We start from the raw sequence: 23355 nt of genomic DNA on the forward strand, positions 1-23355 counted from the left end.
ATCCCAAGTTTAGCATGACTGTACAACTGTAATTTCCGTAACTCAAAAATGGCATGAGGGACTTCCCTGGTGGTCCAGTGGTAAAGAATCCACCTTCCAGTGCAGGGGACGTGGGTTTGATTCCTGGTCAGGGAACTAAGATCCCACATGCCAAAGGGCAGCTAGGCCCGTGCACCACAACTACTGAGCTCGTGTGCCTCAACTAGAGAGCCTATGTGCTGCAAACTACAGAGTCCATGTGCTCTGGAGCCTGCGCACCACAACTAGAGAAGAGAAAAACCCGCACACCACAACTAGAGAGAAGCCCACGCGCTACAACTAGAGAGAAGCCCATGCCACAAAGAAGAGCCCACGTGCCACAGCAAAGGATCCCCGGGTGCCTCAACGAAGGTCCCGTGTGCTGCAACTAAGACCCAACACAGCCAAAAAAATAAATTAATTAATTAAAAATAAGTAAAAATATACCAGTCCCTAGGAATAACTTTAAAAAAAAATGGCATGAAATTTTCATGCTTGCTGAACTGATTATTGACCCTGGACAGATGCATATGCCTGCCTATTATAATTTTCTCCCATTCTTCCCTTTGTCTCAAGTGCCCTTTCTTCTTCTTTCCACTAAGTCGTCCATAATTTAAGTCCCCTGCCCTAAACATGAGCTCCCCTCTTAAGGATCTACATTTTATCTCAGCTTCAAGTGATGGCTTCCATCTTTAAATTCTTGTGTTCTCATTGGCCATTCCACATTTTCCAAACTGAGTCCTGCAGAAGTGTGCTATGGCAGTGCTTCTCAAACTTTGGCGTGTGTCAGGATCACCTGGAAGGCTTCTTAAACAGAGATTGCTGAGGCCCCCACCAGAATTTCTGAATCAGTAGGTCTGTGGTGCTACAGAATGTGCATCTCTAACAAGATTCAGGTGCTTTGTTTCTTTTTTTTTTTATTGACGTATAGCTGATTTACAATGTTGTGTTAATTTCTGCTATACAGCAAAGTGACTCAGTTATATGCGTACATACATTCTTTTTTTTTTTATATTCTTTTCCATTATGGTTTATCCCAGGAGATTGGATATAGTTCCCTGTGCTATACAGTAGGATCTTGTTGTTTATGCATTCTAAATGTAATAAGATCCAGGTGATTTGGATGCTGCTGGTTTAGGGACCACACTTAGAGAACCACCATGGTTCCTATGGTTTTAATTTTTTTGTGTCCGTCAGAATCATCTGGGATGCTTGTGAAAAGGCTTGATTCCAGGACACACACCTCTGTGGTCTGATGAGGTAGGTCTGGGTCAGGTCAGTCTTTTCTTTTTTTTTTTTTTATCAAGACCAGGGTAATTCTGACTCAGCTGGTCCTCCTGTCTGCCCAAGAAGTTTTGTTCTGGAAAATGCAGGAGTTCTTATTTCTGAGGATAGCGGCGACCCCGTTTGGCCCTTGTCACTTAGCATCCTGTGGCCCTTACCTCTGAGTGTTTGGCCTATTGTTCTACTTAGAGTTAGTCTTTTGGGAAAAGTTTCTTTTTATTCTCAGTCTCTAGCACTGTTATTCCCATGGGGGAGAATACTCATATATTTTGGATATCACCCAGTTAGAAAAAGATAATTCCTATGAATTATTAATTCCTATGAATTCCTTTGATGCACTGTAAAAGAAAGTATTCAATTGTGAGTGACATTGGGTGGGAGGGCTCACGCTGGGCTTTGTGAAAAGGCCTCAGGCCATTTTGAATTCCCAGGATTGGCCTCTACTTTCCCCAATGTGGGTAACTGAAAGCCAAGCCTCATTTTCCTCTATTGCTTGAGGTGAGAACTGAATTGTCATATGCCTGTGTTTAAGGCACATTCTGATTTCTAAATTAAAACTAAGCCACTTTGTCCTGTACTTTCAGGTAGTTTCTCATGAATGATTAACTAGTGAATCCAAATGTCACTTTCATTTCAACTTTAAGAATAAAAAAGATTGAGGGCACAGATGAAGTGAGGAAGATGAATTTTTACTTCTGTCTTGACTGATTGCTTAATGTTTCAGCAATGACAATGTGTGTGGGATAAAAGGGAGCTTGGGGCGGTGTTGCATGCATTTTCCCAGTGACTGTATGTACATGGTATAGAGAGATTGCAGTGTGAAGTTCTCTCTATTGCACTGACCAGTCTGGAGAGGTACCCCCATTTCTTAACAGAGAAGCTAGGGGAAGAGGTTAGGAAGTGATCACCTTCAGAAGAAAATTCAGAATTTAAAAAATTGCATATTTAGTTCAAAACAGCATTTTCCTAAACATATTTGATCACTATTAGCATTTCCCAGGACAGTGTTCCCCAGAACACCCAGTAGAAAATGTTTGTATAAATAAATATATATATATATTTCTGTGTCATAGTAATAGAAATATGCCAGAACTTTCAACCCCTTATTTTAATTATTTTAAAGGAATTATAGAATTATGCACATTCCCTGTTATAAAGGATGATTCTAGAATATTCTGATGCTCCTCTGGACTATCACAGTGTTTTAAAGTTCAAATCCAAAGTAGTTTTAAGAAACTCAGTTAAATAAATATTTATTAATTTTACCCAGAAAAAAGTTTTTTTTTTAAAGAACTGGATTTTATTTTAAGTAAATTCTAAATTTTAAAGTGGAGAGAAGCTTACAGTGCAAACTGAGGGTCAGACAGATGAAGTGACCTGTGTAAATGGAAAATACCTGAATGTTCAATGATAGGAAATATTGGGGAAAAAAATTGTACAGCTATACAAGGGAATATAACACAAATACTAGAAGAAAGGAAAATTAATGATACAGTGACTTGGAGGAGCGTCCCTTATGCACTGTTGAGTAAAAAAGAAGCGAGTTACAAAATAATATGCGTTGTATGATATCGATATTGAAAACAAAACAGAAAGCAAAAGGATATGTGAATAAACATCTTTTGATATGTTTGAGCCTAAAAAAAAAACATGGAAGAGTATTCCAAAAAGTTGGCACTGGAGAGGAATGGGCAGGAATGAGTTCTTTTCTCTGGTTTTTCCTTAATGTCTCTGTGTTGTTTGCTTGGGGGCACTGACTCTATATTGCTTTTGTAGATAAATGGAAAATTCAATAAGATATTTCTCATCAAAAGCACTAAAAAGAGGAAGTCCTCAAAGTGTTCCAAAAATTTTTGTTAGAAAAAACTACCGCTCTTTTCCTCTCCTTTAAGTGAGCCGTAGTGACCTTTCAACTGTGAAAAAGAAGAGAACTTGGGAAGTTCTTGAGCGCACTTGCCTTGTCCTCAGGTACTGAACTCTCTTCCCTGTGATGCTGTTGAAATGATTAACCTGCATTAAGAAGGAGGGACTTTAAAGCAAAGGTGAACTTCACTGCTGCCTAAGTTATATTTTTTAAAATTGGGGCTTCCCTGGTGGCGCAGTGGTTGAGAATCTGCCTGCCAATGCAGGGGACACGGGTTCGAGCCCTGGTCTGGGAAGATCCCACGTGCCGCGGAGCAACTGGGCCCGTGAGCCACAACTACTGAGCCTGCGCGTCTGGAGCCTGTGCTCCGCAACAAGAGAGGCCGCGATAGTGAGAGGCCCGCGCACCGCGATGAAGAGTGGCCCCCGCTTGCCGAAACTAGAGAAAGCCCTCGCACAGAAACGAAGACCCAACACAGCCAAAAATAAATATTAAATACATAAATAAAAATTGCTTGAAGGGTTCTGAATATTGAAATTAGAAACGTCCAATCAAAAGATCTATTTTGTCAATTTCATCATGTAACCGATTCACAGTGAGAATTACTGTGAATCCCAGAAGGAACACAAAGCAGCGCCCCGCATATTGTCCTTGGTCTCTAGAGGTTTATCATGGAGGTGAAGAGAAAAGTCTAAATACATATAAAAATTAGAGAATGTAATGAGACAAAAAAATCTCTCTGTGCAGTGCCCACTTTCAGCGCTGTAGACATTCAAATAATGAACAAATGAATAAAGGCTGCCAGATTACAATAAATGCTACAATGAACATTTTTGCATAACTAGAAATAAAATATAAAATAAAATAAAAATTCAAGTCTCTGCAAAATGCCATGATTACTTCAAGGAAAATAATTCATTTAAAAAAAAACAGAATATAAAGGAATTGGAATACTTTTTTGTTGAAATTGTGCTAGAGGACAACATATGCCCTTTACCCTAATCCTTCAATTAATTGTGATTATGAAAGTGGCTGCAAAGGTGGCTGAGCCTTTGATATTATTTAAATATTTTCTCAGTTTCCACTTCTACGGGCTCTGAAGGGGGCCACTTTTATAAATCTACAAACGAGACTGCTGCTCCAAATATCCGTTAAAGAAATGTACTGATTTTTCCCTGGCAATGTTTGCATCTTCATTGGAGCTCTCAGAAATCAACTCAAGAGCTCTGTAGGCTTGCCTTCTTTTCTGGGCAGCCTTCCAGCCAGGGAAGGTATCGAAACATTTTGTGCTTAGCCCTTCGGACATTAGCAGTCTCCCTGCTGAGGCTACCTAGGACTAAACTGCTTCCTGAATCTTGTGACTACCTAGAGCACCATTATTATTTTTTCTTAATATTTATTGGAGTATAGTGATTTACAATGTTGTGTTAATTTCAGGTGTACAACAAACTGAATCAGTTATACATATACATATATCCACTCCTTTTTAGATTCTTTTCCCATTATAGGCCATTATAGAGTATTGAGTAGACTGCCCTGTGCTATACAGTAGGTTCTTACTAGTTTTCTATTTTATATATAGTAGTGTGTATATGTCAATCACAATCTCCCAATTTATCACTCCCCCCCTAATCCCCGGTAATCATAAATTTGTTTTCTACTCTGTAACTCTTTTTCTGTTTTGTAAATAAGTTCATTTTTACCCTTCTTTTTTTTTAGACTCCACATATAAGCGATATCATATGATATTTGTCTTTGTCTGACTTACTTCACTCAGTATCACAATCTCTAGGTCCATCCATGTTGCTGCAGATGGCATTATTTCGTTCTTTTTTATGGCTGAGTAATAGTCCATTGTATATCTGTACCACATCTTCTTTACCTATTCCTCCGTTGATGGACACTTAGGTTGCTTCTATGTCATGGCTATTGTAAATAGTGTAGAGCACCATTATTATTAACAATAGGTACTCATACGGTCTTCTCCATTTGCAAAGTGCTTTATAATGGTATTCACTTATTACTTATTAGATGTTAATGCCTAATTACAGGACACCTTTGCCAAGCCTTAGAAGGGTTGTCTGGGTATGCTTGGCTCTGGGGTGGAGTGCCCAGCCCCTTTCCTCCCTACTGGGCTGAATGAATGTGGCCTCACTGGTATCAGTTCATCAGCCCAGTATACCACCAGTCCCTTGTGTATCTGTGCCCTGAGGATAGGAACCTGGAGAGCAAACCAGGTAAATCCTGACCTGATCCTGGGCCGTATTCAATCCTTTGGTTCAATCCTTTGGTTATCATTTCTGCTATGAAGGTTGGGTACTTATTACTTTTCTCAGAAGCAAGGACCACCTCCTTCCTTCCCTTAGATCTGACAAACGTTTCTAGTTTCAGTCACTAGGAAATAATTCTCCTAGGAAAGACATATGGATAGTTTAAAGCATATTTTTAATAATATAGTGGAGGTACTTATCATACTGTAATGTACATTGTGTCAGTGAATATATGTCTTTTTTAAAATGGTGCCTTTTTTTCCTAAACAAAAACCATTCTTCTTGTCTTATTATCTATTGGCATGGCTTGTCAGAACTTCAAAATCCAGCTGAGCGATTGAGTAAGCAAAATATTCCTTTAAGTTTCCAAAGCATTCTAAAGAAGTTTAGAAATACAGTCTGAGTTTCTGTTCGATTATGAAAGAGAAGCAATTAGAAACTGGATGGCTTTACAGAAATCGAGACACAGACGCAAGGAACAAATGTATGGATACCAGGGGGGAAAGGGGTGGGGTGGGAGGAATTGGGAGACCAGGATTGACACATATACGTTATTGATACTATGTATAAAATAGACAACTGATGGAAACATACTGTATAGCACAGGGAACTCTACCTAATGCACCGTGGCAACCTAAATGGGAAAGAAGTCCAAAAGGGAGGGGATATCTGTATGTGTATGGCTCATTCATTTGGTTATACAGTGGAGGCTAACACAACATTGTAAAGCAACCATACTCCAATAAAAATTAATTTTTTAAAAAAGAAGGAAACTGGATGGCTTTAGGTTTTGATGAACCCCAGGACTGTGAGGGTCCCTGATGGAGTCTGGGACCTCGTAGTCTAAGGCCAAAGTCAGAATATTGGCTGCACATAATGGTGTTATTGATTAGCCTTCCGTATCTGGACTGGTTAGGAACTGATGAAAGATATTGCTGCTCTGACCGTCTGTAATTGTCTCATGGTTAGTGAGGGATGCTCCGGTTCTGGATCTCTTCCCTGTTGCTGTGGAGTTGCCCGCACACCTCCCTTCACGCACTTCATTGTTGGGGTAAACGTGGACATTGAGGCCTTTCCTCCTTTCCCTGGGACCTAACCCTCTTGCTGTCCTCTACTGTCTTCCTATTCTTGCCCAAACGGCCACAGCCCAGTGGAACTGGAGTGTCTGCTGCATGTGGCTGTGAAAGGGATGGGAGGAGCTGACCTCAGCGTCTTTCTCATTGGTTTCAATTCTGGAAGAACTAGAACACACACAGAAGTGAAGTGAAGTGTTTTTTCTCTATAAGATGGGGTTGACCGTGGAACAGTTATATGTTCCTAGAATTATATTTCATTATGCATTGTAATTTATTCCCTCTCTTGTGTAAGAGTGATATCTGCGTTTATTTTACAACTCCTTGTGAAAAGGGAGGCACATCCAAAAAAGGATATTAGTTTCACACCTGAAAACCATCCCTATTTTGAAGAAAGTTTAAGATCTGGGGAAGCAGGACCTTGATTCTCATTAAGAGAGTTTATTTCAAGATGTTCTTCTCCCACTCCCTTGATGCTAGGGAACAGGTATTTGACCAAAGCTAAGTCTACCATGTTCCTACCTTGGACTTTGACTCTGGGGCAGTGGTACAAAGAAGCAGGGAGGCATTCTCGAATTCGTCTTGGAGTGGTGCAGTGGTTTCCACTATCTAGTGGCAGTGAGGTTAGCAGTGGTGCTGTAATAATGGGGCCAAAATAGGGTCCTACATAGAGTTCCATTGTCATGATTTTGCCTGTGGTTCTGGTCTCCATTTATTTTGCCCACTTTCTGTGCTTGATTGGTTAGCTTTGCCTGAACCCTGTGATTTACTCCACATCCGTTGGATAAATTGCTTTTTGCCTTCAAGTAATCAGAGTTGGTTTCCATTATATGGAACCTAAAACCCTGAACAGTGCTCTTGTTCTGGGGCCCAGGACATTGATGACAAAGGTTAGTAGAATCTATTTGGCCCAGTAGCTCTTTTTAATAATAAAAGAAAGTTTTCTTTGAATTTAGGAGTGAGTTTTTGTGTCAGTGAACATATATAGTCTGAATTGTGTCTGCAGTACAGAGACCTTTAGCCACTGTGTTTCTATTATTTTAATGCTTTATGCTCTTAGTGGCTAACTGCACATTCTATACAAATGCTGATGGTACAAACTTCTTCTAAATTCTTCTTGAAGTAGACTCTGCTAATTTCTTTTGTAAATAACACTGCTGCAATCGCCTGTGAATTCATGCTGTGATGAGAGAAATTCTATAAATATTCTTGGCTTCAGGAGGGAAAATAATAACTTCTAGGAGAGAGTTATCCAAAGAATATCTTCACCATTACCTAGGAGATGTATTCTTTGATTTGTCTTGTCCCCAAATGTTTACACAGATTCAACAGTTAAAAACCATTTGTGTTGTTTCCCTACAAATTTGCTGTTTGCTTCATGCATATTTACAGATGGATTATATTTCCTTGTCATTTTGGGGAACTATTTTCATAGTGCTAACTTCACATGACAGATTTCTCACTTAGTGAATGGATATTATTTTGTTCTATGTGACCCAAATTTCTGGATTGGTCTTTAGGGACAGGTAGCGTGTCTATTGTATTTCATTTACGTATGTTGAATTCTTTACGTACTGCATAGTGATGTGTGCATGAAAATGCTTATTTAAATTAATATTACCATATTAAAATGTATCAAAATATCCAGAATTATGTTATGAATTAACATATATATGCAGCATGAAATGAAAAAGTAAACTTTCTGAATAAGTAAAACATTTATTCAACCCCTGTTTATGATGGCATCTTACAAGGTACAAGGCCCTTTGAGGAGAGCAGAGGCTGATGTGGATTCTGCCCTTGAGGGATTATCTATTTAATGAAGGAAAGTCACAGTTTCACTGGGAAGTTTAGACTCTAACGGTAATTGTGTGTTGGTAGTCAGCCACAAGTATGAACTCCTTCTTGGTTTACGTGTTCCTGACAAATCTTTGGAAGTAAGCATTTGGAGATGGAAAGTTCATATCCTTTAAAGGCTTCAGTCTCTAGTACAAAAGTCCCCGATATCTCTAAACTAATATTCTAAGGCCAACTTCTATTTTCATAGTTATTCTTAATAGGATAAGAGTAAGATTTTGAAACTCTGAGGCCTGAAAGAGAATAAAAATAGAGAGGAGATCAGAGCAGTTTCGACCTGGAATGAAGCACAGATTAGCTGGCTCATTCCCTTTGGTTTACCAGGAGTCCAAAGAAGTTCAACTTTTAGATCATTTGTATGTGAGAAATGACTAAGGCAACTCCCTTGATCTTTTTTTTTTCCTTCTTCCATCTCCTCTCCCCACCTTATTTGATTCTTCTGGAGTACCAAAGAGACCTCCTGGGAGTGTTTTCATTTTGAGCAGAAGACAGAGATGCCAGTGCTAATTTGGAGACATCTACCATAGTTTTAGGAAGTGAATGGGAACCCAGACTACCCCTTTGTACTGATGCAGCCTCCTTGTCTATGGTCTTATTAATGATTACAGAGCAGTGTTGACAAATTTTCTCTGCAAAGCATCAGAATAAATGTTCTAGGCTTTGTGCCCTCTTTGGTCTCTGCCCAGCTACTCTGCTCTGCCACTGTAGTGTGAAAACAGCTATAGACAATACAAATGAGTGTGGCGTCGTTCCATTCAACTATGTTTATAGAAACTGAAACTTGAATTTCATGTAATTTTCACATGTCATGAAATATTTTTCTTTTAATTCTTTTCAATCATTTGAAAACAAAAATCATGCTTAGCTCACAGGTTGTATCAGTTCAAAAACAGGCAGCAGTCAGATTTGGCTGGTGGCCCACAATTTGCCTATCCCTGTTGTAGGAAATCCTTATGGAATGTTCCTTATATGCATCCTGATGAATCTAATCTAGTTAGATTTGGTGCTCAAAGAAAATCAGCATAAGGTGGATATAATTGCCTCAGCCCTACTTAGGATCCCAGAATCTTAGGAATTATTTTCCTTATCTCTCTATATTTTGAAATGATCAGGTGGTGGCCCAGAGAGACAAAATAACTACTCAGTGTGACCTGGGCAACCTCTCAATGTCAATTGTCAACCTCTCTCTTCTATGCTTATTCAGATACCCAGTTCTGCTGGACTGTGCCCCATATATATTTCTTTATTTTTAAAAAAATTCTTTATTTTCCTTTCTCCTCATCTTTGGGATTCTCCGTGGGTGACGTCTGGCAGCACTTAGGGAAGGCAGATGCCTGTTTGTCTACTGACCTCCTCAATCATCAAGGAAGCTTCCCGGGGGAGAACTGTGGATGAAGTTCCATATAAAGAGGTGAGGTAGTTGTTGGGAGGGCTTCAAACTGCTGAGTCACTGCTGTGTCATGATTTACAAGTTGCCATTTCTGTTCAAAGGTGTGTGAATTTACATACAATTTATAACATCAAATTCAGGGATACATTTGCCAATAGCTTTATACAGCGTGGATCAAAGTAAAGGACAGAAGCCTAGAGACTGAGAAGAAAAATGAGATTAACATTTCATCACGGCCCCAGATTTTAGCCATACATCAAAGATGTTTATTCTGTTGGCTTGTTTTAAGAACATGCTTAAATGGGTTACTGTATGTAATTTATTTCTCAGAGTAAGGATTTTCAATGTTGATAAACTAGAGACATTATGAGAAAGCCAATTTTTTTTTTTTTTTTGGTATTCATCCTGAGATAAAAAATTCACAGGTAAATTTAAATGTGTAGGACAAATAGTTTCTCTTTTACTAGGACTCTTCGCTGTCTCATTTTTGGTTGAGATACCCAGGTAATAAGTCTCAACTATTCCCACATTCCAAAGTGAGAAACTGGGCCTCCTAATCAGGACTTGCAAAGGAGATAGTCAAAATCCTGTTTTGTGACTCTTAGCTGGCCGCCTACCCCAGGCTATGAAAGAGATCATGGCATATGGGAGAAGAGCCTGGAGCTTGGAGAGAGGATTTATTTGGGAAAAGTTGGGACTTTGAGTTTCACGTTTCACCCAAGTTTCATATTCCTCTCCCTTGATCTCTCACCTCCCAACATTAAAGGCATTCTTCTTTCTCAAGTCAAGAGACAGGGTTTCAAGGTGGTCATGTGCAGAGCCTGAGCTGTAAATCCTATAGTTTATAACATATGCCTACAAAAAAGTCTCCAAGGGTGAGAGGCTGGCTGACCTAGCCTGTGGCAGCAGAGGACAGGGCTGTGTTTGGGAGGTGATGTGCTGTCTCTGATCATAGGTCAGAAGTTCCTGTCACCTGGGGCCAGATGAAGGCCACCTGTGAAAGCACCAGCTTAGAGTTGTTTTAGATCCCACCCCAAGGGCTTCTGGGGGAAGCAAGAAAGTGTCAACAAGAAGGGTTTGGAGATGCCACTAGATGCCAAAGCTGACAGAGGCATCCTAAACTATTAGCAAGAGGGTAAACTGACCCTCATCAAGGCAACTGCAGGTGAGAGATCCCCGACATGGACATGTTGTCTAAAGAACACACAAAGCATTCTACAACAGAATCAGCTTTAAACACCAGCTAGAACCAAAGCTAGATTACATCGGTGCCAATTAAGTGGTTTCTTTCCTCTTCTCCTTCTTTGGCTCCTGTCCTGGAGGGGTTAGAAGCCATAGCTGAGAGGGTGGGATATTCAAGGCTGAGACCCTTTCTCCCTTCACTTTTTTTTTTAATTGAAGTATAGTTGATTTACAGTGTTGTGCCAGTTTCAGGTGTACAGCAAAGTGATTCAGTTATACATACAGTTGTATATATACAGTATATATATGTAATATATATTATATATATATTCTTTTTAAGGTTCTTTTCCATTACAGGTTATTACAAGGTATTAAATACAGTTCCCTGTGCTATACAGTAAGTCCTTGTTGTTTATCTATTTTATATATAGTAGTGTGTATCTCCCTTCCCTTTCAAATGAGCTTAAGTCCTAGCTCTTGCCTATCCACAACACACCCAGAGCTGTTGTTGCACAAACTTGTAAGAAAAACTTTCTAGGAAAAAAAATAAATCCATTAAAATAATGCAAGAAGAAAACACTTAAAATAAGCAAGTAAAAACTACTGACATGAATGCAACTTCTGATTTTATTGTTCTACTTTGCCTCACCAAAGTGTAAGAAGGATTTCTGGGTGGTGAGGAACATTGAAGATAGTGCTAGGAAGGGTTTGGGTGAAAAGAAATCATCATGGGAAAATTCTAAATGTGAATATTTTAGTAATAAGGAGTGAAAAAATTTACTTAGAAGACCAAGTATGGGATTATGGCCATTGAAAAAAGAAAACAAATTCTACTCAGGGGAATGAGAAGAACCCTGGAGACAAATGAGGGAGTGGGTAGGCTAGGTAAACTTATTTCATGGTTAATTTTTTTTTAATTTATTTATCTAATTTATTTATTTTTGACTGTGTTGGGTCTTTTTTGCTGTGTGCGGGCTTTCTCTAGTTGCGGCGAGCGGGGGCTACTCTTCGTTGTGGTGTGCAGGCTTCTCATTGCAGTGGCTTCTCTTGTTGTGGAGCACGGGCTCTAGGCACGGGCTTCAGTAGTTGTGGCATGCAGGCTCAGTAGTTGTGGCTCACGGGCTCTAGAACACAGGCTCAGTAGTTGTGGCGCACGGGCTTAGTTGCTTCACGGCATGTGGGATCTTCCTGGACCAGGGCTTGAACCTGTATTGGCAGGCGGATTCTTAACCACTGTGCCACCAGGGAAGCCCTCATGGTTAATTTTTAATTATTTGGATTCAAAATTTGACTTTTAAAAGGAGGAATAATATGCAATGTGTTACAAATGAGGGGGAAAAAAGCTTTAAAGTTGGTGGTACAGGAGATTGAAATGGAGTTTCCTATACATTTTTAGTAATTTTTAGAATAAAAAACTGAGCACCTATAATGTGACCTCAGAAAATGTTTGATTATAATGAATAAGCAAATCCAACCCAATATAAAAAATTTAGTTTATAATTAAAATTTAGCCTATAATTTCAATGGTCTTCTTTGCTATATGTTTCCTTGAACTCCTCAGAAGGAATAATACTAAGCAGTTGAATTATTATCTCTTGATTTTCCTGAATATGAATTGTTTCTTTCAAGACCTGTTTGCACCTCCCTCAGTTCACTGGATTATTCTGAATTTTATAGAGCACACATCAGTTACCTGTAACGTGTGTTGGCAAACTTCTTCTATAAGGGCCAGATAGTATGTGCTTTAGGCTTTGTGGGTCATTGGGTCTCTGTTGCAACTATTGAATTCTGCCTTGTACCCCAAAAGCAGCCACAGACACTATGTAAATGAATGAGCATTGCTGGGTACCATTTATACTTTATTTAAGCACACTAAACATACATTTCATGTAATTTTCATGTGTCATGAAACAGTTTCTTCTTTTGATATTTTTTCAACCATTTAAAAAGGTAAAAGCCGTTCTTAGTTTGCTGGTTGTACAGAAACAGGTAGCGGGCTGGATTTGGCCCATGCGCTGTAGTTTGCAGAGCTCCGACTTGGAAACAAAAAGGAAAAAAAAAATGAGTGAGTTTTTGCCATGAAACTGCTTTAAAAATTATTTTTTTGTCCCTGAAGGTTCAAGAGAGAGAATTTTTTTACATGGCTACGATAGTAATAATAACAGCTAATACTTCTATAGCAGTTTCTATGTGCCTGATGCTTTTTGAAGTACTTACCTCTATTTACTCACTTCATATTTAACTCATTACCTTATTATGAGAACTATTAAATAATCTGCCCCAATTCTCAGTGTTAGTGAAAATCGTAGGGTCAAGATGCAAACCCAAATGGTCTCATTCCAGCCATGTGGGATCTTCCCAGACCAGGGCTCGAACCTATGTCCCCTGCATTCTCAGGTGGATTCTCAACCACTGCGCCACCAGGGAAGCCCAATGCATATTTTTTAAAAATTCTTGAATAACATAATTTTAACAGGCAAACTGATCATCACAGGAAGGCTTCCAAAAAAATATTTTAATGAGAGTGAAGAAAGAAAGCTTTATTGATTGATTAGTTGATTGATATTAAAGACAGGGCAGGCTTCAAGGTTTTGTATGTGTATTATTTGAACTAACAATAAAAAATGCTGTTGAAGTGGATCCACTGGGGACTTGGTGAGTCTGACTGTCCTTGGGGACAATCTAATTTGCAAGTCACTAAGTAATCAAAACAGGGACTATAGACCATAAGGAGAAAATTGGTCATCAAAGACTCCAAGTCTGTGAAAATCTTCTCAGATATGTGGCCGATTGTAATCAATCTCTGAAACAAGTTACATCTTATGTATATGTGTGGGTGTTTGTTGGGGGAGGACCACACTTCATTTGTGTGGGGAGAACAAGATGTACCCTACGAAAGGCTGTGTTCTGCTGAATTCTAGCTGTACCACTTTTGCATTGATTAACATTTTGCAAATTCCTTTCCCTCTCTAGCATCCAATTACTTCTCTGAAAAAAAAAATAAGGATGATAATATTACTAAATTAACAGGTTTTTTGGAAAGAGTAAATGCAATAATGTATGTGCATTGCACACTATAAAAGAACCATACATATATTCATCTTTTTTAATAAAGCCAATGGAAGAAGACAAATTCAAGCTGTACATTTTGGTTTAAATGTAAAGGAGCTCTATTGCTGCCTGCATCAGCAAATTAAGATAAGACATTTGCTTTTTTTTTTTTTTTTTCAACAAGAGCTATTCTATTGCAGGCAGTTTCTGAGATATGTGAAAATACAGAGTTGGTGTCACTTTAGAAATATCTTAGGGGATAGATTTTTGAAAATATTTGTTTTACATTCCTTTTAATGAGAAACATTTTCCCAGTTTTGGTCTGAACTTTTTATGTTTTAAAAGAAACTCAACTAAAGTTTCTAACTCTAACTAAACAACTCTAACTAATAAAACTCTAACTAAAGTCAGAAATGTGTGTGATGGCCTCTTAAGGAAGGAGGCATGCTATTTGATAAAAATCTCAACACTTTTGGTTGTTCGTAGCTAGGGTTAGCATTCAAGAATAAATTGATGTTTCATCCTTCTGTTTTGTGTCATTTAAAACTGCCAATGTTATTCTTTCCAAGGTTAACCTTTATTGTTTTTAGCCCACTCTGCTATCATCCAAAATTAAATTACTGGCTTTCTTCAAAATTATCTTATCTTTAATCAGATAAAATTTGCCTTCTTTGTGGTTTCAAGATGAATAGGGTGTACGTGGGCTTTGTGTTGATTGGAAGCGTAGCTCTTTGGCGGCAAGGATCTTGCTGGGTGATTTCTGTTACATGTAAACACATGCAGAACAGAAAGAGAAACATGATACACATCCGTATGTCTTAGCTAAGACTACCGTAACAAAATACCAGAGGCTGGATGGTTTAAACACCAGAGAGATTTCTCATAGTTCTGGAGGCTGTGAAGTCTAAGATCAAGGTGCCAGCCGATTTGGTTCCTGGTTAGGGCTCTCCTGATGGCTTGTAGATAGGTGCCTTCTCATTGTGTCTTCACGTGGGGGAGGGAGGGAGAGAGAGAGGGAGAGAGAGAGAGATGGGGAGAGACGGCGGGGGTGGGGGGAGAGAGAGGGAAGAAGGGGAGGAGAGGGGGAGAAAGGGGGAGGGGGAGAGAGGGGGAGAGAATGAGAGAGAGGGAGGGAGAGACAGGGAGAGAGAATGAGAGAGAGGGAGAGGGAGAGAGGGGGAGGGAGGGAAAGAAGGAGGGAGAGAGAGAGGGAGGGAGAGAGAATGAGAGAGAGGGAGAGGGAGAGAGGGGGGAGAGAGGGAAAGAGGGAGGGAGGGAGAGAGAGGGAGGGAGAGAGAATGAGAGGGGGAGGGAGGGAGAGAGAGAGAGAGGGAGGGAGAGAGAATGAGAGGGGGAGGGAGAGAGGGAGAGAGAATGAGAGGGAGAGAGAGGGAGGGAGATAGAGGGAGAGAGAGGCACTAATCCCATCATGGGGACTCCACCCTCATTATCTAATTACTTCCAAAGTCCCAACCTCTTAATACCATCACATTGGGGGTTAGGGCTTCAACATACGCATTTTAGGGGAAGCATGAATCAGCCCATAGCAATGTAGAGACCGCTTCTCTGCAGCAAATCCTCAAATGGGGTTGTTCTTGCTTGCTTTGGAGACAAAACATAATTAATTATTCCAAAGCTAGCCAAACAGTCACTACAAATTGAACTGTTGTGGAGGAACTAAATAGAAATTCATCCATGACTTTTGAAAACAAGCAAAGTGGTCATAGGACTCCCCCTGGTACAAGGATGATTCGGGGAAGGAATTGCTTGTGAATGCTTGTAAAATCTCATTTCGATACATTTGAGAGAAATGGAAGTAGCTCTGTTACATTCCAATGATATTTAAATGGAACGTATTAGAGCACAGAGGTGGTGTTATTTACTTGATTTCGTTTATCTAAATAAAACAGGCATTCTGTTTCTATGTCCTGGTTTTGCTATTTCTTCCTTTTTTTCAATAGGAAAGGAAATCTTTTTCATCTCCTTTCCTCTGTACCATATTGAGGTACCTGCCTTGGAGATATTCTATCCCTGACCCCTAGTTCTGGCAATTTCCTCACTCTCATTCCTTTTCAACCTTCTTTACTCCTCTGGGTCTCTAATATAACAATACTGTAACAGTAGAAAGCACTAATTCTGAACCATAACAGTGTTTTCATTAAACAGATCAACTGCTATGTGGACAGGGACTTGTGAACACATCTGTTCTACAGGATTTTTCATTTAATATAATTTTCTGAAACCGCATCAGCAAAGTACTACTATGATAAACTGTCCCCGAAGACATGGATGTAGTTTTGCTAATCACAACTCTAAATTAAAATGCTATATAATCCTGGGATTCTACTTGTATTTATTTGCTGCCTTCTGTATATGAAGGTCAACTCTGAGCTAGTGTTATGTAGTTGTGGATTTCATGTTTTTTCCTTGCCTAGTCCTGGAGCTGGGCCTTTGTGGAGTTGCTCGGATCCCTTGGATCATTTGGCACACAGCGGTAAGGCTGCTGGCCTTGGTTAGGAGGAAAATTTGTGGAAGAACATGCTTCTTTATGCCAAATTAACTATTAACTGCTTCTTCAAAAATTGTACCCACTTTAACCTCATTTGATAAAGTTATGATGGAGTTTATAAGATCCAAGAGCATGAATAATATTGCTCTATAGTTTACCATTGGTTGGCTTGATTGAAGAGGTTAACATTATTCCTTGAATAATACTCCTTATTTCTTTTCCAAAGTCTTAGAAAGGGCATCTGAGACCAAAGACACAATACAACTGTCTCTCTGACCCTGAATTTCAGATAAGTGAGATCCAAAAGGGATTGTGAGTATGGCAGCCCATACTGTGGGCTATAATGCAGCTACCAAGGAGTGAGTTAGAGCTATGTGTCTTAATCTGTAGAGCTGTTAATGATATATTAAGTGGATAAAAGCAAGTTATAAGTGACAACAATAATTATTATTATAGCCAGTCTTTATTGATAAGTTACTGTTGTTCAGTCATTGTGCTAAATGTTTTAATTACATCATCCCACTAAATTCTTCCAACAATATGGGGTAAACATTATTATTAATCCGACCTTTATATAAATGACATGAGGCATGGAGAAATTAGGTGAAGTTGCCTAAAATCACACAGATGGTAAGGCCTCCAGAGTTCACCTGCATTATCACCTCATACATATGCATGAAAACAATGATATGATACTAAAGATTTTATGAAAAGCAATGGTCTCACCTCTACCCCTTTCTAACCAGCAGTTCTACTCCCCAAAGAAAAGCCCTTGTAATCATTTTTGGTTTAGTTCTGTTTAACTTCACAACTCCAGATAATTATTTGATATAAAAAAAATTAGGTGCCCCTTATTGATTTATTTCATGATGATAAAGGATTAGCTCACTCATACCATGTGATTCCCTCCTTCCCTTCCTCTCATTGTTTTTTTTTTTTATGTTATTATCATTCTACTTCTGTTGGTCATCGTTGCAACTTTCTTTTTTTAATGCTAAAGTTAATCTTTTTTTTTTTTGGCTGCATTGTGCCTTCATTGCCCAGTGCGGGCTTTCTCTAGTTGCGGCGAGCAGGGGCTACTCTTTGTTGTGGTGCACGGGCCTCTCATTGCATTGGCTTCTCTTGCTGTGGAGCACGGGCTCTATGCACACGGGCTTCAGTAGTTGTGGAGTTGTGGTGAGTGGGCTCAGTAGTTGTGGCGTGTGGGCTCAGTAGTTGTGGCACATGGGCTTAGTTCCTCCACAGTATGTGGGATCTTCCCCGACCAGGGCTTGAACCCGTGTGCCCTGTAGACAGATTCTATTGGCAGGCAGATTCTTAACCACTGCGCCACCAAGGAAGTCCCATTGCAACTTTAAATAACAGTGTAGTGCTTTGTTTTTGTTCATTTCCTAAATTTTATCACAACTCACTCCCTCTATATTCTCTATATTAACACCCCTAACTTTCCCCTTCTTGTTCCCTCCTCACCTCTCTCACCATAGCCAGGATCTTTAACATTCATGTGGTTCTGCAAATATCATCAAGAGTTCTGCGGTTGTCTTGCAGTTGATGTGGAAAGTTGAAAACCGCTAGCTGGAGTTTACATAGCTGTGAGGGTGGGTTATTCTTGGATCATGTAGGAACTAGATTGCATTTCCTTCTCTTCAGGCCCAGTATCTCCAGCCTTGAGTAGAGGTAGGTGGGTGACCAAGGTACAGGGCCCAATGAATGCTGTTGTTCTGAGTAAAGACCATTCGTGAATCCCCTATTTTCAGCCCATTTCTCACTCCTGTTCCCTCTGAGCCCTGATCTGCAGTCTCCTGTATTCCAAAGAGCTGATCTTCTCCAATTTTCTATGCAGTCCTTCACAGACTTAGTGCTATTAAAAACTCTACTGAAATCTGTAAATATTTTATCTGCTTCTACTAATATTTTATTTGTTCACATTTTAATTACTTTAATGGATAAAAAAGTGTGGTTAAGACAGCCTAGATCATAGTCCCCCAGAGGGAAGTTCAGATGTCCTTTTTCCCTATGATTTATGAGCCCAGCACGGCCTCTTTTAACACTTTGGAGAGTCAGTTCCTCGGGGTCCTTTCGATCTTTGAAGAAGCCTCCTAGGAGAGTTGACAACCACACGTCTAAGATTGCTGATCTTGGCAACCATTAAATTAAAAGCTAGAGTATTCCCTTAAGATAGCGACGCGTCTCTTCAGAGCACTGCCAGGTGAAGGGAATCTGGTTCTGTACAGGAAGTCTGTGAAGTGAGAGCTTGGGAGTCACCAAGCATCAGTTCTGACCTTGGACCAGACTCCATTTAACCCATGTCATGCACTGGGAAGTGGGAGGATGTCACACCAGGAAGAGACTCCTCGGGTCTTTTGCCAGTTTAACTCTCAAAAATAGACAGGGTGTCTGAAACATTTCTGTAGGGTTCTGGGGAAGGAGCCTTGAGAGCTCAGCTGTCCTAAAGTGGACGGTTGTAGTCATGGGAAGGGATCTAATCTGGCCAGGGAGATGTTTCTGTTCCTGTTCCTCCACTCCTACTTGCAAATAATGCTCTATAATGATTCAGGGATGTTCTGTCATAATTTTCCTGATATCAGCTAGCCTTGAATAAACCTGACTGAATGAATTTACTTTCTATTTAGAAAGATTTTCCAAAAGTTTCCTAATATATAGGAACTCTTTCTTCCCTGCAGGGGAGAAACTGACAATGATTCTCTCCAAACAGACCCTTAGGATATAATGGTGGTTTACCTACTAGTTTATTTATCTAGACAACATATAGAAACCTGTCACAAACAAACAAATCGAAACAAAGAAACACACAAACAACAGAGAGACTTGAAAACAGAGCACACGTGACATGCTGTGACCATGCAGAGCTCTGGTCTCCTGTGAGGAGTCTCAGCCCTGGGCGCAGCAGGGGAGGGGCTCTTGCTGAGCTCATGGAGGAGGGCCAGCTGCCATCTTGGGGAGCTGGGAACCCTCCAGAAAGACAGACAAATATGCCAGGGTCGGGTCCTCATTAGAAACCTCAGCTAAGGAGAGTTTATTACACCTCCCAATCTGACCCTGTGCTCAGTTATTGCTTGAAATACACACCTGGAACATCCTTCCATCCATGGAACTTTCCAGAAGCGGCATTCATGCACCAACATATCTTCTCGTTTTCCCTCCCCATTTTCTCTCTTCTTAGGTCGCAGTCCTTCAGGGGTGTTTTGGGACATACTGTCCAGTCACTAAAAATCTAGTGACAGGAGGAGGGGAAAAAAAGCAAAAATCTCTTATCTTTTAATCTTGGGTTTTAGCATCATCTAATTAAAAAACTCCTGGCTTTTAAAAACCATTTCTCCCATGTTCAAGGTCTAAAGTCCTTTTCTTAGGCTCCTAGGAAAGTAACTATGATAGAGCCTCAGAATAGATCGCTGCCCTAATCTCAGTGAACACTCAAAGGAGAGCTTATGAGCTTTAACTCAAATTCAGTCCTCCTGATTCCACTTCTTAATAAGACCAGCCTGGCACGTCCCAAAGCAATAATATTCTGACCTGGCTGCATATCAAAATGACTTGTGGTATTAAAAAAAAAACAAAAAAAAAACCAGAATATAACCGAGACCCAGACCTACTGTATCAGAATCTCCAGCCTATGGTGCCCAGGAATCTGCATACTCTCAAACTCCCCAAATGATTCTGAAGTAGTTTTCCTAGGGAGGTGTGTGCAGGTCACTGTCTTAATATATATAAATCCCTGGTAGCAATCTGCTTATAAGCCTTCCAAAACCTGGATACAATTTGATGAGCTTTTGAATTTTATTTACTCTAAGCATGAGGACTGGCTTCATAATTTGCAGCACCTAGTAGAAAATGAACATATGGGGCTCCTTGTTTAAAAAATTATTATGACTCTCAAGATGGGGACAGCAGAGCACCAAACAAGTACAGGGCCTGGTACTACTATGCAGGCAGTAAGCCTATGAACCCAGCCTTGCTCAGCATCTATTAGCTGGTGGTGATTATAGGGCACAGGAAGGCTGGGTTTAACAAGGTTTGATCCGTAGGGAATTTCGAAGGTAAAGATGATTTATCCATGGTTCCTTTCTCAGAAAATAGCTCCCTGCGTGAGACAGGAACGTGGTTGGCCAAATCAGGCTGCCATGTAGAGCTGGGTAGGTCTGCTCTGCGTAGGGTGAGAGAGCTTTAGTCTGTGTGATGTCACCCCCTTGTGTACGCAGTGCACAACCTGCACAACTACATGCAGTGAACCTGAGTAAAGATAAATGCCAATCGGAAACTTGTGGAACATGGCTGGGAAAAAATGCATGCACATCTCTGGTCAAGGTCTGGATTTATTGATTATTTAAACGAGTCCTTATTTATTTGCCACTGTACTAGATAATTAAGACTTCATTGAAAATGATTACTTCCCCTTTGAACTTGCTATTTTAAAATCTGACTAGATGTCTAACAGAAGCCTGGAAATTATGGGAATAGAGGCATTAAGATGGAGACAAGATCTCCAATTTCTTTAGGAAATTTTTGGAATCTAAGGAAGAGTCAGCCTAACGCTCAAGGTGTTTTGGAAAAGGCTTCTCTGCAAATAATAACAATTAACCTTCACAGGATAATTTCAGGGTGTTTCTCTCAGACACCAGCTATTTAATTTTATCTGTATACCACTTTGTCATTATTTCCTTTTGGTAGATGAACAAATCGAGGCTCAAAGAGGTCAGAGTTTTGGTTTTTTAAATTTTATTGAAGTACAGTTGATTTACAATATTGTGTTAATTTCTGCTGTACAGCAAAGTGACTCAGTTATACACATATATTTTTTTTCATATCCTTTTCCATTATGGTTTATCAGAGGATATTGAATATAGTTCCCTGTGCTCTACAGTAGGACCTTGTTGTTTATCCATCCTGTGTATAATAGTTTGCATCTGCTAATCCTAAACTCCCAGTACTTCCCTCTCCTACCCCTTCTTCCCCTTGGCAACCACAAGACTATTCTCTGTGAGTCTGTTTCTGTTTCATAGATATGTTCATTTGTGTCACAGTTCAGATTTCACATATAGGGGATACCACATGGTATTTGTCTTTATCTTTCTGACTTCCTTTGCTTAGTATGAGAATCTCTAGGTCCATCCATGTTGCTGAAAATGACATTATTTCATTTTTTTTAATGGCTGAGTAATATTCCATTGTATATACCACATCTTTTTTATCCAGTCATCTGTTGATGGACATTTAGGTCATTTCCATGTCTTGGCTATTGTAAGTAGTGCACGTAGGGTTGGGTGTATCTTTTCAAATTATAGTTTTGTCTGGGTATATGCCCAGGAGTAAAGAGGTCAGAGTTTAAGCAGAGTTGGGATAGGACCTGAGACCCTCTGATACCAGATCCCACATTTTTTCTCTTCAGAGATTCTAGGTTTCTCCTCAGCAGGGGCAGTTATCCAGTCCACCTTAAAATATCAGATGAATCATAAGGAAATAAGACAGGACCTCAGGAGAAAATTTCTTGCCATAAAAAGAGTTTATTTAGATCCTATCCAGAATGGTAGATCTCAATTTTTGCCAACTAATTTATCCTTATTTATGAGCTTCCTGGCATAATTCTCTCAGATTATATACAATTGTATCAGGGTCTTAGTCCCTGTAGGCTGCTATAACAAAATACCATAGACCATGTGACTTAAACAACAGACACTTATTTCTACCAGTTCTGAAGGCTAGAAGTCCAAGATCAAGGTGCTGGCAGATATGGTGTCTAGTGAGAGCTGTTTTCCTGGTTTGCAGATGACCATCTTCTCATTGTGTGCTCACATGGCCTTTGCTCAGTGTATGTGTTCGAAGAGAGAGATTTCTCTGTCCTCTTCTGCTTATAAGGGCATTAATCCCATCATGAATGCCCCACCCTCATGACCTCATCTAAACCTAATTACCTCCCAATGACCCCACCTTCAAATACATCATATCAAGAGTTAGGGCTTCAACATATGAATTTTGGGGGGATACAAAACATTCAGCCCATAACACTCAATTCATTCCTCTAATTCCAAAATTGCCTTATCTGCATCATTTTTGCTTACATTTACCAAGTCTAACTCTATACCAGATGTTTTTCTTAAGTACTTCATACACACGAGTCATTTACTCTCCATGACGATGCTATGAAGTACTTACCATTATTATCCCTTTTGTATGGATGAGAACACTGAGGCAAACAGATTAAGTGACTTGCCCAAAGTCATACAGCTTGTAAGGGGTTGAACCAAGATTGATACGGAGGCAGCTAAGTTTTTTGTTTTGTTTTGTTTTGTTTTTAATTTTTTTATTTATTTATTTATTTATGGCTGTGTTGGGTCTTCGTTTCTGTGCGAGGGCTTTCTCTAGTTGCGGCGAGCGGGGGCCACTCTTCATCGTGGTGCGCAGGCCTCTCACTGTCGCAGCCTCTCTTGTTGTGGAGCACAGGCTCCAGACGCGCAGGCTCAGTAGCTGTGGCTCACGGGCCTAGTTGCTCTGCAGCATGTGGGATCCTCCCAGACCAGGGCTCGAACCCGTGTCCCCTGTATTGGCAGGCAGATTCCCAACCACTGCGCCACCAGGGAAGCCCCAGCTAAGTTTTAAAAACATATATATTAAGGAAAAGAACCTAAAAAAGAGTGGATCTATGTATATGTATAACTGATTCACTTTGCTATACACCTGAAACTAACACAACATTGTAAAGCAACTATACTCCAATAAAAGTTTTTTTAATTTAAACAACAAATAAATAAAAGCATATATATTAATACTATTTCTGGAATCATAGCTGATAAAGACAGTCTTTTAGCAGTTCAGATTTTAATTTTAAAGGACAGAAAGTG

At 39.8% G+C, this 23355-nt stretch overlaps 1 long non-coding RNA gene across 2 annotated transcripts in view; it reads left to right on the plus strand.

Moving 5' to 3' along the window:
* Nucleotides 1–23355, plus strand: part of LOC309660115 — a 714847-nt gene that overhangs the window by 669456 nt on the left and 22036 nt on the right. Inside the window, exon 1 of one of the 2 annotated variants that reach the window (XR_014263142.1) lies at nt 51–9777. The exons of the other annotated variant lie outside the window; for it this stretch is intronic. This is a non-coding gene — a long non-coding RNA (uncharacterized lncRNA). Of the gene's footprint in view, nt 1–50; nt 9778–23355 lie in introns of those variants that run through there. 2 annotated transcript variants of the gene reach the window in all.

Source organism: Balaenoptera physalus (assembly GCF_965194825.1).
Source record: "Balaenoptera physalus genome assembly, chromosome: 4".
NCBI lineage: Eukaryota > Metazoa > Chordata > Mammalia > Artiodactyla > Balaenopteridae > Balaenoptera > Balaenoptera physalus.